Here is a 13002-nt window from a genome sequence, read left to right as displayed (position 1 = left end):
CCTTTATTAAACAAGACATCTGTTTATCCAGTAGAACCCCCAATTATGCGGATGACTGAATTATTTTTCTTTACACAACTGTGCAAGTGTTTGGATGCAAGCATGTCTGTCTGTAATGTTCTGAGAACCATAGTATGTTCTGTAGTCCAATGTTTGTCTGAAAAATCAGGATGAATTAAATCAAATTCAGTTTAACCCATTGTGCATATGGATGAAGGATGGTGCACCAAAGAGAGTCCGTAACAATGAAGTAAATTGAAAAAAGTTCCTTTATTATTAGAAATCGTAAAAAGGCCTCAGCCAACGCGTTTCGTCCCTGAGGGGACTTCGTCAGGGCTGAAAGGACAGAGATAAAAACACTTAAGCAAACAAATACATAAATATACAAAATATATACAACAAATATAACCAAAAATTAGACAAAAAGAATAATGACAATAAGAATCACTAATGATTGAGTACATAAACATGACACAACCATACATATCGGGAAGAACAAAAAGAAATTTATCACTAGCGACATAAATCACTAAACCATATTGGTGTTGTATTGACATGGGAGACGACAAAACAACAACAGCAAAAAAACAAATAATACAAACCAGACAAATTATTACAAAATTCAAAAAGCACCGTAGAAGAGCATGTATTCTAAATAACATGGTAGAAAAAATATATAAATCCACACAAGTGTATCAGCAAAAGGTGTCGGAGAAAGTGTCAGAAAAAAAGTCAGAAAAAAATAGTAAATAATGAAGATATATAAAAAAATATACAAATAAGTAAAGAAAAAGGAGCTAAAAAGACTAAGACGTAGCTAAGCAAAATGAAAAATATAAGTGAAGAAAAGTATAAGTGAGGAAAAAGAAGAGAAAGGCAGAAGAGTCTGAATCAAAGAAAAAATAAGAAATAACATCAAGAATCTAGCACAAAGTAGCCATCTGTGAGTATGGAGTCACAGGATAACATAATTCCAAGGAGGAGTATCACACAATTAAAAGAATCCGCGACGGCACTCACCAAAAAACAGCAAGTATTTAGAGGTGTGTCCAGGACATGCTAATCCCAAAAATTAGGCGTCCACATAATTTGACGACGAACACAGTCTGTAGTGAGAAGAAAAAAAATCTGGGTGACAAAAAAAGGTACATAAAAAATATAGGACATACCTATTATACACAGAAACCATATATGAATACTAAATGCGAAACATAAATGTCAAAGGTGGGCAGTATGGACCGAAAAACAAGAGAAGGGGAGGAATGGTCACTCCTATAGATAGTACAAACGAAGGATAGGCTTACTTAATAAACATCACAATATACGAATGTTCAAAAGTAGCAAGATTAAATAATCATTCCAGTGATGGCGACTTGATCTATCTGTACTATGCAAAAACATATTGTTCTGAAATAAGAGTACCAAGCACCCTAAATTCCATAGAAATACCCCGGAACCTTACTCACCTAGGAACTCGGTCGTTGTATCAGGTAGATTGAAGATAAGTAGATCGGGGCATAGAATTAGATAAATAAACCAATCCCTGTATGGACCAAGAGACAACAAAATAAAATACTAATGATACACTGCGTGGTAGTTGGTAATCAGAAACGACCCCCGTAATTTATACAGAAAACAACCAACCTGATTAGTGAAAATAATGTCACATCAGGACTGGATCAATATCCTAAATGCCAACAAACGCACAGAGCAGCCAAATACAGGAACTGATATAAAGATGGAGAAATTTCAAAGGGTCAGATAAAACAAAATGAATGACTGTCACAGTTTCACCCGGGTTTAAAAGAGCACATTTTGAAAATGACGCCACATATGGAAAATCGCTCATGGAAACACACCTATAATGAGTATAAAGGACAGCAAATAGTAGTGCTTGTATCAATCCTGTTCACGGCTTGAGTATCATTCTCCCCATAATAAGGGAATATGCTAGTGGGTAGAAAGAACAAGAACAGTGGACTGTAAAGCCAGTAATTGAAGGCATAGATAAAATAAACAAAAATATGACCCAACCTAGAGGTAAACCAATATAATGCCGGCGACAATACGCACACAAGTAATTAAATGACATAATCACGTTACGTTACTAGTAACTAGATATATATAGGGTTCTACAAAACCTGCAAAGAAAATAACCGTCATGGTCTGACCAAAAGCACACAGACCTATATTTCACATGAAAGTTTCGAAACGAGCGTACATATAACTACGCCACCCTTCCCCTTGGCACTGGGAGGCAATACAGAAACATGCATCTGCAATCACTCAAAGCGAAGATTGCAGAGTAAGGAGCAAAAATCCTCGAAACCGTACCTGGTAACAAAATATCGGTCTGCGAAACGCCAGAAGTTCAAAGGACCCGCCATTGTCCTCTCACTGGTAGAAATACGTACGCCCATACCACGTGACAAACAAATCAGTAAGGTCATGTGTTCGTAAAGAAAAGAACACAAGTACTAGATGCGGCGCCATCTTAGAGAAGTAACTTGAAAGCAGGGACCGCAATGCAAAATACATTGTGCGTAATCTGGTCCATATTGTCTATCAAAGTGTAGAAAGCCAAAAGAAATTGTAGCTTTTTTTTAAATGTATTTGGTGGTTGAAGAGCACACTTCTCTAAAAAGTGCGCTGCAAGGCTTCTGCTTTCATTTGATCATTTATATCCTGAGTAAATGATAATGGAGAGGCAATCCTGTCCAAAGCCAAGAGCTTCTGCTCCATTGAAGCCCCGCGTACAACAACCAAGCGCGGTGCTTAAACCCCACTTAAACAGCTGATTGAGCCATCTCCTGACATCAGAAGGTCAGGAACATCTGCCGCTGTGGCCGCCTTTCCAACCGGACACTGCAACGCCGGGATATCGGCAAAAGTCTTGCCCGGCGATATTGCCTCAAGATGGCGCCTGGGATGGAACATACCTGCTTTTAGAAGTATCGGAGTGGGGGCTGCATCTTGAGGAGCCGATCCATGGGAACCTATTCCTGATAAGCAGCGTTATTGGGGGCTCTACTACCTGCTTCTCCGGTGGTCGCCCACAGCTGTAATTGACCAGTTACACAGTAGGCACAGCCCTGAACATTGGACCTACCCACAACTCGATCCTGACTCATGGCGAGTCTCCATCTGCCCGTGTCTGCTTGTGTGCCCCGTCCGCTGCGTGTAAAAACATAACTCGGGCCGCAGCAGACATGCCAAACAGTTTGCCCGGAGCACAGAGGCACCTGCTGCTGAAGATCGAAGTGAGCGATCCCCCTATCCCCCTGCGTGAGGCAAAATGGCGGCTCCCACCACTCTGCCCACCAAAATGGGAGATGTGTCCAAGCGCGCTTTCAGGGTCTGCGCTACGCCTAGAGCGCCTAGGGACACCGGGGGAGATCTTGTGTCCTTTTTAAGAACTAATGGGAGTCTGACCCTTCCCTCCCTATAAAGCTCTGTCGTACTTGACACACTCTCGGTGTGGAAAAGGGTCCCAGGATGGCTGACTCCAACATGGCCGACAATGGTGACTTTTTCCTCCTTGCTGAACATTTACTTACTCAACCCTTCCAGGACTGTGCCTAACCTCAAGAGGATGTCTAGAATTCTTTCGGACCATGGCTCCCCCCCTCCGCACTACTCTGACAATCCCTGAGTACACATGACCTCCATCCTGACAGTGGAGTCCGAGCATTATGTCCGTCGCCCGGTGGAGCTGCTCTGTTCAGCTAATGAAGAGATCGGACATGTTCACCCCCTGACCGTCACCTGCCCAGCCGGACCTTGGGCACAGTTTCTCCCCTTCTCCCTGTCTCGCCCACCCTCCTACTCATCGTATTTCGGCCGTTCTGATTTTGCCTCGTCTCCTTTCTATCCACCTTTATGACCGATACCCGTTGGAGCTTCCTTGAGAGCAATAGGGGAAACTAGCCCTGGACTACCTCCCTGGCCGTCATCTACCCATTCGGTCTTTGGGCTGACTTTACCTTTGTCTCTTATTCCGTCTTCCCCTTCATCCTCTCCCTTCTACCTCCCCTTCCCTCTCTACTTGCATCTCCTTCTCTCTCGTTAACGTGTCTCATATATTTGATGTAACGTGTAATTGTTATTATTGTTATAACTTTTACCTTATGTAAAGCGATCTGATACCTATGGGTCTAGCCAGCGCTATATAAAACTGTTTAAATAAATAAATAAATATCGTAAAAGTAGGAGGCTAGAAAAAGCAATCTTAGAATTTGTTACATTTAATATATAGCCATGTTCAATTAATTCCCAAATTGTGTGATTCACTGTGGCCAAGTGTATGTTTAAATCATCATCTGTGAGGTAAATGTCATTTTCTTAAGACAATGCTTCTGAATCGATTTCTTGTAAAATTGATGTTACACGGGCAACAAATAGTATTGGACTGTTCTTATACCCCTGTGGGAGCCTATAAATGTTTGTTGGGTCCCTGAAGCATTAAACACAGGCAAATCTCTGCTTTCAGGTGCTACATTTTGACAGATAAAAATTGGCACTATCCAATGCGCCAGGATGCTCAAGGATGCTCCTCTCAGAGTGACAGTCAGCACTTCATAAGTAACCTCATTACATTACAATGTAGTTTGGTATTTTGTGCTCACAATGTGGTTTGTTGAAGCTGTGCTGTGTAAATTTTGTATTGCAAAAGTGCGTGTATGGCCGTTTAAATGTCTATGGTCTAAGACTCTACGATAGGAATGATCCAGTTTGTATACAGGAACTACAGGATTATTCATAGGAAAGATGCAAAGATCAATTATGCCTTGATATGGTAATTGTGACAGAAGTTCCCTAACAGGGCATTTAGCTTCATGTTTAATAGGGTATTGTGGTTGCACTTGCGAGCTGGACCTAATGAGTATAATATGATAAGGCAAGTCCTTATCCCGGGATGCTTGATTGCGATATAATGCAAGGACTTGTGCAAGAGTTTATTCTGTACCCTATGCTTCCTTAACTTCCTCAGAACAAGAGCCAAAAACAACTCAGGCGGCCAATCTACTCCAGTTAAGAGAATGTCATAAGCATTAGACATACTCTGCCAGAATATTAATTTAATAGTACGTGGTATATCACTATTGATTTGGATGTTCAACTCAAAGTCTGTCTGGTGGGCTTCCCCACTGTTCTGGAGTTTCAATTTGAATATAGTCATTAGTTGGTCTTGCCACCAGAAATTCTTGAAGAGTTTGGCGAACCATCATGACCGCTGCTGCACTATCAGTGTTTTCATCTACCTATGGCTCAGGAGAAGTGAATATTTGTGGCATATTTAGTGCATATTCCTGCCACTTTATTCTTTTCAAAGTTTTTTTTTTGTAGAAATTTTTCTTCTATTTTTATAATGACATCAGAGGAGAGTTGTGAGTCTTTTTTCAGTTTCAAATATTCCACTTGTCTTTCATTGCCGCGTCCCCCTCGCAGTGACCGTCTGTCTGAATAAAGGATGAAAGGATTGAGAGGGATGTTTATCAGAATACTGATACCTATCGGGTATTTTAATTGTATTATGGTTACGTAAATCATAGCGTGTTAGTGCACACCTGTTGGGGAGTTCCACTCCATGTTTTCTGTTTATCTTTTTTTATAGATTTTATCTCTGCTTTTTTTTTTTAGAAGACTCAGGTATCTGCTTGATGGTATCTGAATCAGAATTTGTTATAATTTGTGGCTTATCAAGCCTGGGTCCCAAATTATCACAACCTATTAAAGCATAGGTCTCAAATAATTTTAGGTAGCTCGCAACGCTCCTGCCTCACCTTCATTGTTACTTAAAATCATTAAGGATACTGTGGCAAAGTTGTCAATTAATTTCATCCACACGTCCAGGGCAGGTGCTGCCCTATATTCATTTTGAATTTGCTTTGCACTTCAGACAAAACGGTAATTGATGGGGTGCTGTGTGTTATGGCTTATATGACAAGGACAGTACCCCATGTCAGAAAACTTCAATTGTTGGAACCGTACCAAGTGGAAGAGACAGTGAGAATTCAAAAGTTATCTTGGGGTCTTCAAAGTGTTTTTTTTTTTTTAGCTATCCAAAATGGAATTTCCTCCCTTTTGGTGGGTACTTTACCCATAATGGCATTAATAGTAACTTGACTAGTGGCAGGTACAGGTAACTGAGGCTTCCCAGCTTGAACAGCCGTTATTCGGGCAGTTGTTATTGTATGCCTAACAAACTGCATTAGATGTGGATACAGTCTAACTGATTATATAAAGCACATATTTCGCCTATATTTAATGCAGCTGTATTTGGAAGTGGTGTGTAGACTGGCCAGGTTACCATGTCAATACAGAGAGGACCCAGTCTTACATTTAGATGGGTGTGTGTGGGGGAGAGCGCCTTGAAACCAATTTTGATGTTACTGGTATGTAAATGATATTTATAAGTATTCATAGGAAGCTAAATGCAGGCGGAGCTGCTGCCTCAGTGTATATATGAAGTGTGTGTGTGTATACACAGCGACTGCAGAAAAGTTTACCCATGAATAGTAAACTTCACATTTATAAGCTTTGTCTGCCTCAATCACGAAGGTAACACCTCCCCCGCCATTGACGAGCGCGTGTGTGCAGATAAGTAAGAAGTTACTGTCTGCCTACTATTTACTGGAATATTCACTGCTTGCGCCATTTTTAATTAATGGAACTCAAAGAATGTTAACACTGCAGGAGGGTGATTGTTTTTAAAGTTTCAGGCTTGATCAGCCTACAGATATAATAAATGCTTTCTATAAAGCTGAGGAGGATTGACCCTTTTTACCACAGATGCCTCCATGTTGATGTGAAAAGGGAGCCTTGGAAACCCATTAAATAAGTACCTGACATAGAACCTTGGTGGTGCTATGTTATAAAGTTTCCTACAAATATAGCAGGACTGTGTATTAGACCAACACAAACTTCACAGTATAGGGACTCATTCCACATATACCATCAGTGAATGTTGGAGGGTTTCGGCTAGCTCACACAACCACTACTAACCCCTAGACCAACTAGGGTAACAGTTGTTGTTGGCAACCTCTAACATGACACTCTGATTTCATTTCAAGACCGGAGGCTAACATTATACATATTATCCTTTAATTGCCTCTCTCCGCAGCACCTTTAAAGAACTACAAAACATCACAAACACTAGAATTAGAACACAGCAGTCCATAAATAACCCTGCTCCTGAACATTCCTCCTCTGTTAATTGCTGCTCAAGACAAGATAAGTACCTTTTAACGTTACATTAAATAGATGTGATAAGAGAAGTATATTTAAATGAATTTTCCTTTTTGGAAAACGTTTATTTTGTGAGTATATCTGTTATCTACAGTTTCTAATTTTCAGACGCTGCAGTGTATGTTAATGTTGCGAGTGTACTTGGAATTCATGAATGCTGTATATATCTATTATTATTAAATATTTTGTGTATAGTTTTTGATTTAAGTTGTTAAAACAAAAAAAGGGTGATAGAGAGTTTATTTAAAACATGAGGAAGTGGAGCATTTTTCAAATCAATGCATATTACAGTTAGCTGAGTGTGAGGCATGTGTCATCAGCACGAGGGGGCTGGGAGATTTGTTTGTTCCGCTCACGGCTCCTGCCGCTCGCGATCTCTACGTGGCAAGAGCTGTGTAGAGAACGCTGTACACTCTCAAGGCTTCGCGAGGATAGGAGCGGCTCTCATGCTCACTATGGTTACTGGTGCTCCGCGATGCGCATGGGCAGCACATAGTAACGTGCAAGAGCACCGGGTAAGGAGATTAACAACTATTTGTGTACGTGCATGGGCAACGCGTTCTTTTGCATGCATTTGCAGTATGTGATTTAATTTTTTGCGTGAGATTTGGGAGACATTTTAGGTAGGGAAAGGTTTAATGTTAGAGTTGAATACTATGTATAGGTGACGGTTAAACGGTAATCGTTATCAGAGTGCTGCTGGTGAGGAGTAGGAATCAATGAGGTAATATCAGGTTGATAATAAGGTGTTTTAGGTTGTTGAAGTTACTTTAGGCAATCTTAGAATTTAGTGTTGGATATTTTTTAAGCAGAATGTCAGAGGCACAAGATGGATGTTTATCAGATACCAGTGACTTGGTGAAAGAGGAGGTGGTAAAGAGGTTAATTCAACATGAAATGAAAAAACAAGAAAAGGAAGCAGTAGATGGTGTTTTGAGGAGTAGGAAAAGAAATAAGGATGTGAGGAGGAATATTTTTCTTTATCTGATGGAAAAGGAGTAAGTACAGAAGTGGGTAAAAAGAGAACAAAGAAGACCAGAGATGTGGAGGATGTGTTGATTGGAAAAAAGGAAGGCATGATTGCAGGCGAAAAAATAGGAGTCCTTGGCGGCACGCAAAGGAAGGGTGTCCAATGCAGCACACATGGAAAGGTGTCCTTTAGCGGCACGCATGACGAAGAAACATTTTTAGAAAATGGGATTAGCAGAGGGAATGGTGATGCAAAGGATTTAGATGAATATAACTTTGATCTGCATCAAGATGAGTATTTGGATGAGGAGTTTGAGGACTTTGAAGGGTCTTGTTCTACTGGCGCTAATTAAGACCCGTTTGGAATAAATCAGTTTACACCGCTAGACATTAAACATCCACGCAGTGGTGAGTGGTGGCCAATGGATCATGTGGCGAAATTCATTAAAACATGGATTCGCAAGCCACTGGATAGAGAGGTGAGAAGGGTTGTGAGGTCTGAATGTGCAAAACCAGTAATTGATCAGAAAGTATGCAGTACTCCAAATCTGGATACAGAGCTGATCAGTTTTCTATTTCGACTTGGGAGAGATCCAAGGAAGGGTCTTGAGAGGTCTTTGAAAATCTGTCAAGATAAGCTTCTTGACGCGTTAGGACCTTTAGCAAGGATCCTAGATATGGCAGAGGAGGCTTATTCCAATGAGGAAGCAGTAGATGTAGAACTGCTTAGAGGTAGTGCTTTTGAGAAATGCAAATGAAGGCTATCTTGATGAAGATAAGTCCAAAGATAGGTGCTGTGGTTCAAAAGGAAGGTAGTGTTTTAGGCAGGGCCGGCAGAAGGGGAATTTTTGCTGGCCAAGGATTTTAGAGGTCCCAATATAATGGACAATACTATACCCAAGGCGGTAGAGGCTTTAGAGGAAGAGGCTATGCTCCAGGAGGTTTCTTCCCAAGCAGAGGGAGAGTGGGAAGAACAGGACGATGAAGTATAACAAGAAGACGGGGCCAATTTCAAGGAGGACAAGGCGAGTACGGAGACCTTTATTAGTTCTAGCCCAAAAAAAAGTAGGACGATAACTGAGGTTTTTTGTAGAGGAATGGAAAAGAATCACAAAGGATCCTTGGGTATTACAGACTATACAGGGGTATTGCATAGAGTTTACAAATATTCCAAGTAAGGAAAAGGAAGCAAGAGAGATAAGGATGGCAGAAGATCAGGAAGAGATAGTCAATATAGAAACTTTGATAGAGAAAGGGGCAGTTATTCGAATAAGAGAAGAAAGGAAATGTTTTGTAAGTAATCTGTTTTTGGTAAGGAAAAAAGAGAAAGGATGGAGGCTCGTCTTACATTTGAGGGATTTAAATAATTTTGTGGAGTGCAGACATTTCAAGATGGAGGGAACCCATTGTCTAAGGGATATGTAAAAAGAAAAAGATTGGTTGGTGAAATTAGACCTGAAGGATGCATATTTTACAATTACAATGAGCATGGAGAGCCAGAGATATTTACAGTTCAGATGGAATAGGAATCTTTATCAGTTTGTGTGTCTGCCATTCTGCCTTTTTTCAGCTCCATGGTGTTTCACAAAAGTGATGGGAGTGGTTGTTTCCTATTTTCGGCAGTGAGGGGTGCGAATGATAATATACTTAGACAATATTTTATTGATGATCCAGGATCAGGGGGAGTTGAGATAGAATGTGAAAGATGTGATCAAAATGTTAGAGAGTTTAGGATTCGTAGTGAATCTGGAGAAGTCTGTTCTGATTCCAAGTCAGACCATGGAGTTTTAGGGTTTTCAGGTGGATACGGTGAAATGCATGCTTTTGTTACCACAAAAGAAAGTAAGGTTGATAAAGAAGGAGATAAAGTTGTGCATGAGGAAGGAGAGCATGACTCTTAGAGTTAGCAAGGATAATAGGTTTATTGTATTCATCAATTCAGGCAATATTTCCGGGACCCCCTTCACTATCTAGCATTGCAGAGGGTGAAAGGGGAAGAGTTAAGGAAAGGGTTATGGTATGGAGACCAGATTTCTTCAAGTATGGAGGCGAAAGAGGAACTGGAATGGTAGTTGAACAATCGATGCGTGGAATGGATGCGCAATATTTGGAAAATGTACAAATGTTGTTTTGGAGACAGATGTTTGAATGGTTGGGGGCTTGATTAGAAGAGGAGCAGACAGGCGCACTTTGGAGTTTGGAAGAGAGGTCAGAACACAAATTGTTTGGAGTTGACTGCAGGGTTGTATGCAGTGAGGAGTTTCAAGAAAATGTTGGGAGGATAATCGGTCATGATAAGCATGGACAATGTGTCAGCTGTAGCGTATATAAATAGGTTGGGAGGAGCAAGGTCAAAAGGTTCAGCAGATTTGGCTAAAGATTTTTGGAATTTTTGTTTGGAACACAAAATAGAGGTAAGGGTAGAGTATTTGCCTGGGGAGATGAATCAGACAGCAGATTGGAATTCAAGGCATTTGAGGGATTTCAGGTATTGGAAGTTGGATGTGAGGAGCTTCTTGAAAATAGACAATTTGATGGGCCCTCGGGAGGTGGATCTTTTTGCGAGCCTGTTAACTTTTCAATTGTAGAGGTATTTCAGTTGGAGAGTGGATCCTTTGGCATTAGAGGTAGCTGCTTTTCAACAAGTTTGGAAGGGAAAGAAGGCGTATGCATTTCCCCATTTGCTATGATTCAAAGAGTATTATTGAAGGTGAGGAAGGAGAGATGTAAAATAGATTTAGTGACTCGTTTTTGTGTGTCACAAGTTTGGTTTCCGACAGTGATGGAACTGGCTTGTTCAGAGCCTTATTTGATTCCTGCAAAAGAGGGTCTGTTGAGAAACATAGAAGGAGAAGAGCATCCTTTAGAGCAGAGCAGGGTACTGAAGCTTCTTGTCTGGAGAGTGTCAAGAGAAGTAGCTGTTTCAGAGGACTTTCGGAAAAGGCTAAGGAATTATTAGAAGAGTCTTGGGCACCAGGTACAAGGAGTAGATAGAGGAATTTGGAGAGTTTGGGTTAGTTGGTGCATGGAAAGGAGTCTGGATCCTGTGGAGGCTCCTGTAGTTGAAGTAGTCAATTTTTTAGTAGGGAAGTTTGAAGAAGGATCAGGCTACAGAACATTAAGTTGTTATAGGTCAGATGTTTCGGTAGGACATGCCTTGGTGGACAACAAGTCAGTTGGTACGAATATTATGGTTTGTAGGGTTATGAAGAGTATGAGGTTGAGGAAGCCTCCTAGAGCAAGATTATAGTGTATTGTGGGATGTCAATGTAGTGTTGGAGTTGTTTTTGTTTCAGCCGTCAAATTGATTTTTAGATGTGAAGAGACTTTCTGGTAAATTAGCGACTTTGTTGTGCTTGGTTTCATGTAGAAGAGTATCAGATGTACGAGCTTTGGAGATAAATAACAAGGTTTGGGCACCAGATGGGGTGATTTTTGAGATTTGGAAAAGAACAAAGACTATGTCAGAGTCCATTTTCTATCCAAGATTTGAGGAGGAGAGGAAGTTGTGGATTGTTTGCAAGAATATGAGAGGAGAATGATGGAATCCAGAAAACATGGTGAGAATCAGTTGTTGATATCGTATGTGAAGCCTTATGGAGTGGTAAGTTCAGCAACTGTTGCTAGATGGGTTTAAGAACATAATGAAAGAGTGGAGTAGATGTGGAACGTTTTAAGGCACCAACTGTGAGAGGTGCTTGACCTAGCAAGATGATTTTGTGTATTGGAATGTTGGAGGAGATTTTGAAAGCTGCAGATTGATCTAATGGTTGTGTATTTGCTAAGCACTATTTTAGACCAATTAAACATTTGTCAAATGTGATTTTAATAAGCTTTCAACTTGCATATCGGTAGCCTCCGGTCTTTATATGAAATTGCAATTCTCCAAGCAGAGTGATATGAGAATCAAGATTTCATTAAAGACACGGAGGTTAATATTATCCCTCCCTCCTAGCCCTTGAGTTTAGTATATTTATGTGGTGATTGGACTATATTTGGCCGTACATTTGATGCGGTTAGGTTGATTTTGTGCATCATTTATAATCTCAACAGATTTGTGAGGAAAGATTTGGAGAATATGGCGGATAGAAGAGGAAGAAGAGGATGTTCACAATTATGGTTTAAATCGTTTTAATTAATTTTGCTGGAAATGATAACACTACGCCCACCTACAACCATTGGCTGGCAGGGAACATTGCTTCAAATTTTATTAATGCCAACACAGAAAGAAGTAAAGGAGAGAGACATAGGAAGAGGCTAAGAAGAGAAGAGTGAAGCACAGATTAGTGTGAGATCAGTTGAGAAATGGAGAGACAGAAATCCACCCACTGTGCAAGGTAAGGCCTGGTAGAGTCAGGGCCTACGTCCCTTCAAGGAAGAGGGAGGGGCCACAAGGGGAGACATGGGAACCTGCAGGACCCTAAGATATTGGGAACATGTAAGCTCAACTAATTCGGAAGAGTGGTACTCCACAGTGGACCACCAGGCTTTGTCAAACTTAGGGAGAGTGCGGTGAATCCCAGCAGCAATGCTTTCCATTCCGACCGCCTCCCACAGTCTGTGTAACCAATATAGCTTGGTTGGGATAATATCCGTGCCCCACTTCACCAGGACGACTTCCGTGGCTGCTCCCAGTGCTAAAGTGTTACCCCACCTCCACAAGAGCGAAGAGGGTATGTAAGGGGGTTTGGAAGTCCCAACAAAATATAGCTGAGAAATCTAGGGAGTTCCGTTTGATATATATGATCAACTAGAGGTAATATGGAATCCCAGAAGGACTGTATC

At 40.9% G+C, this 13002-nt stretch overlaps 1 long non-coding RNA gene across 1 annotated transcript in view; it reads right to left on the bottom strand.

The window, feature by feature from the left end:
* Positions 1–264: 264 nt before the first annotated feature.
* LOC144767487 (uncharacterized) overlaps positions 265–13002 on the bottom strand; it is a 98017-nt gene continuing 85279 nt past the window's right edge. Inside the window, exons 3-4 of the long non-coding RNA XR_013598230.1 lie at positions 1021–1106; positions 265–336 (exon numbers count right to left, since the gene is read on the bottom strand). This is a non-coding gene — a long non-coding RNA (uncharacterized LOC144767487). The remainder of the gene's footprint in view (positions 337–1020; positions 1107–13002) is intronic.

Source organism: Lissotriton helveticus, chromosome 7 (assembly GCF_964261635.1).
Source record: "Lissotriton helveticus chromosome 7, aLisHel1.1, whole genome shotgun sequence".
Taxonomy (NCBI): Eukaryota; Metazoa; Chordata; class Amphibia; order Caudata; family Salamandridae; genus Lissotriton; species Lissotriton helveticus.
This window is presented reverse-complemented; position numbering and strand designations above follow the sequence as displayed.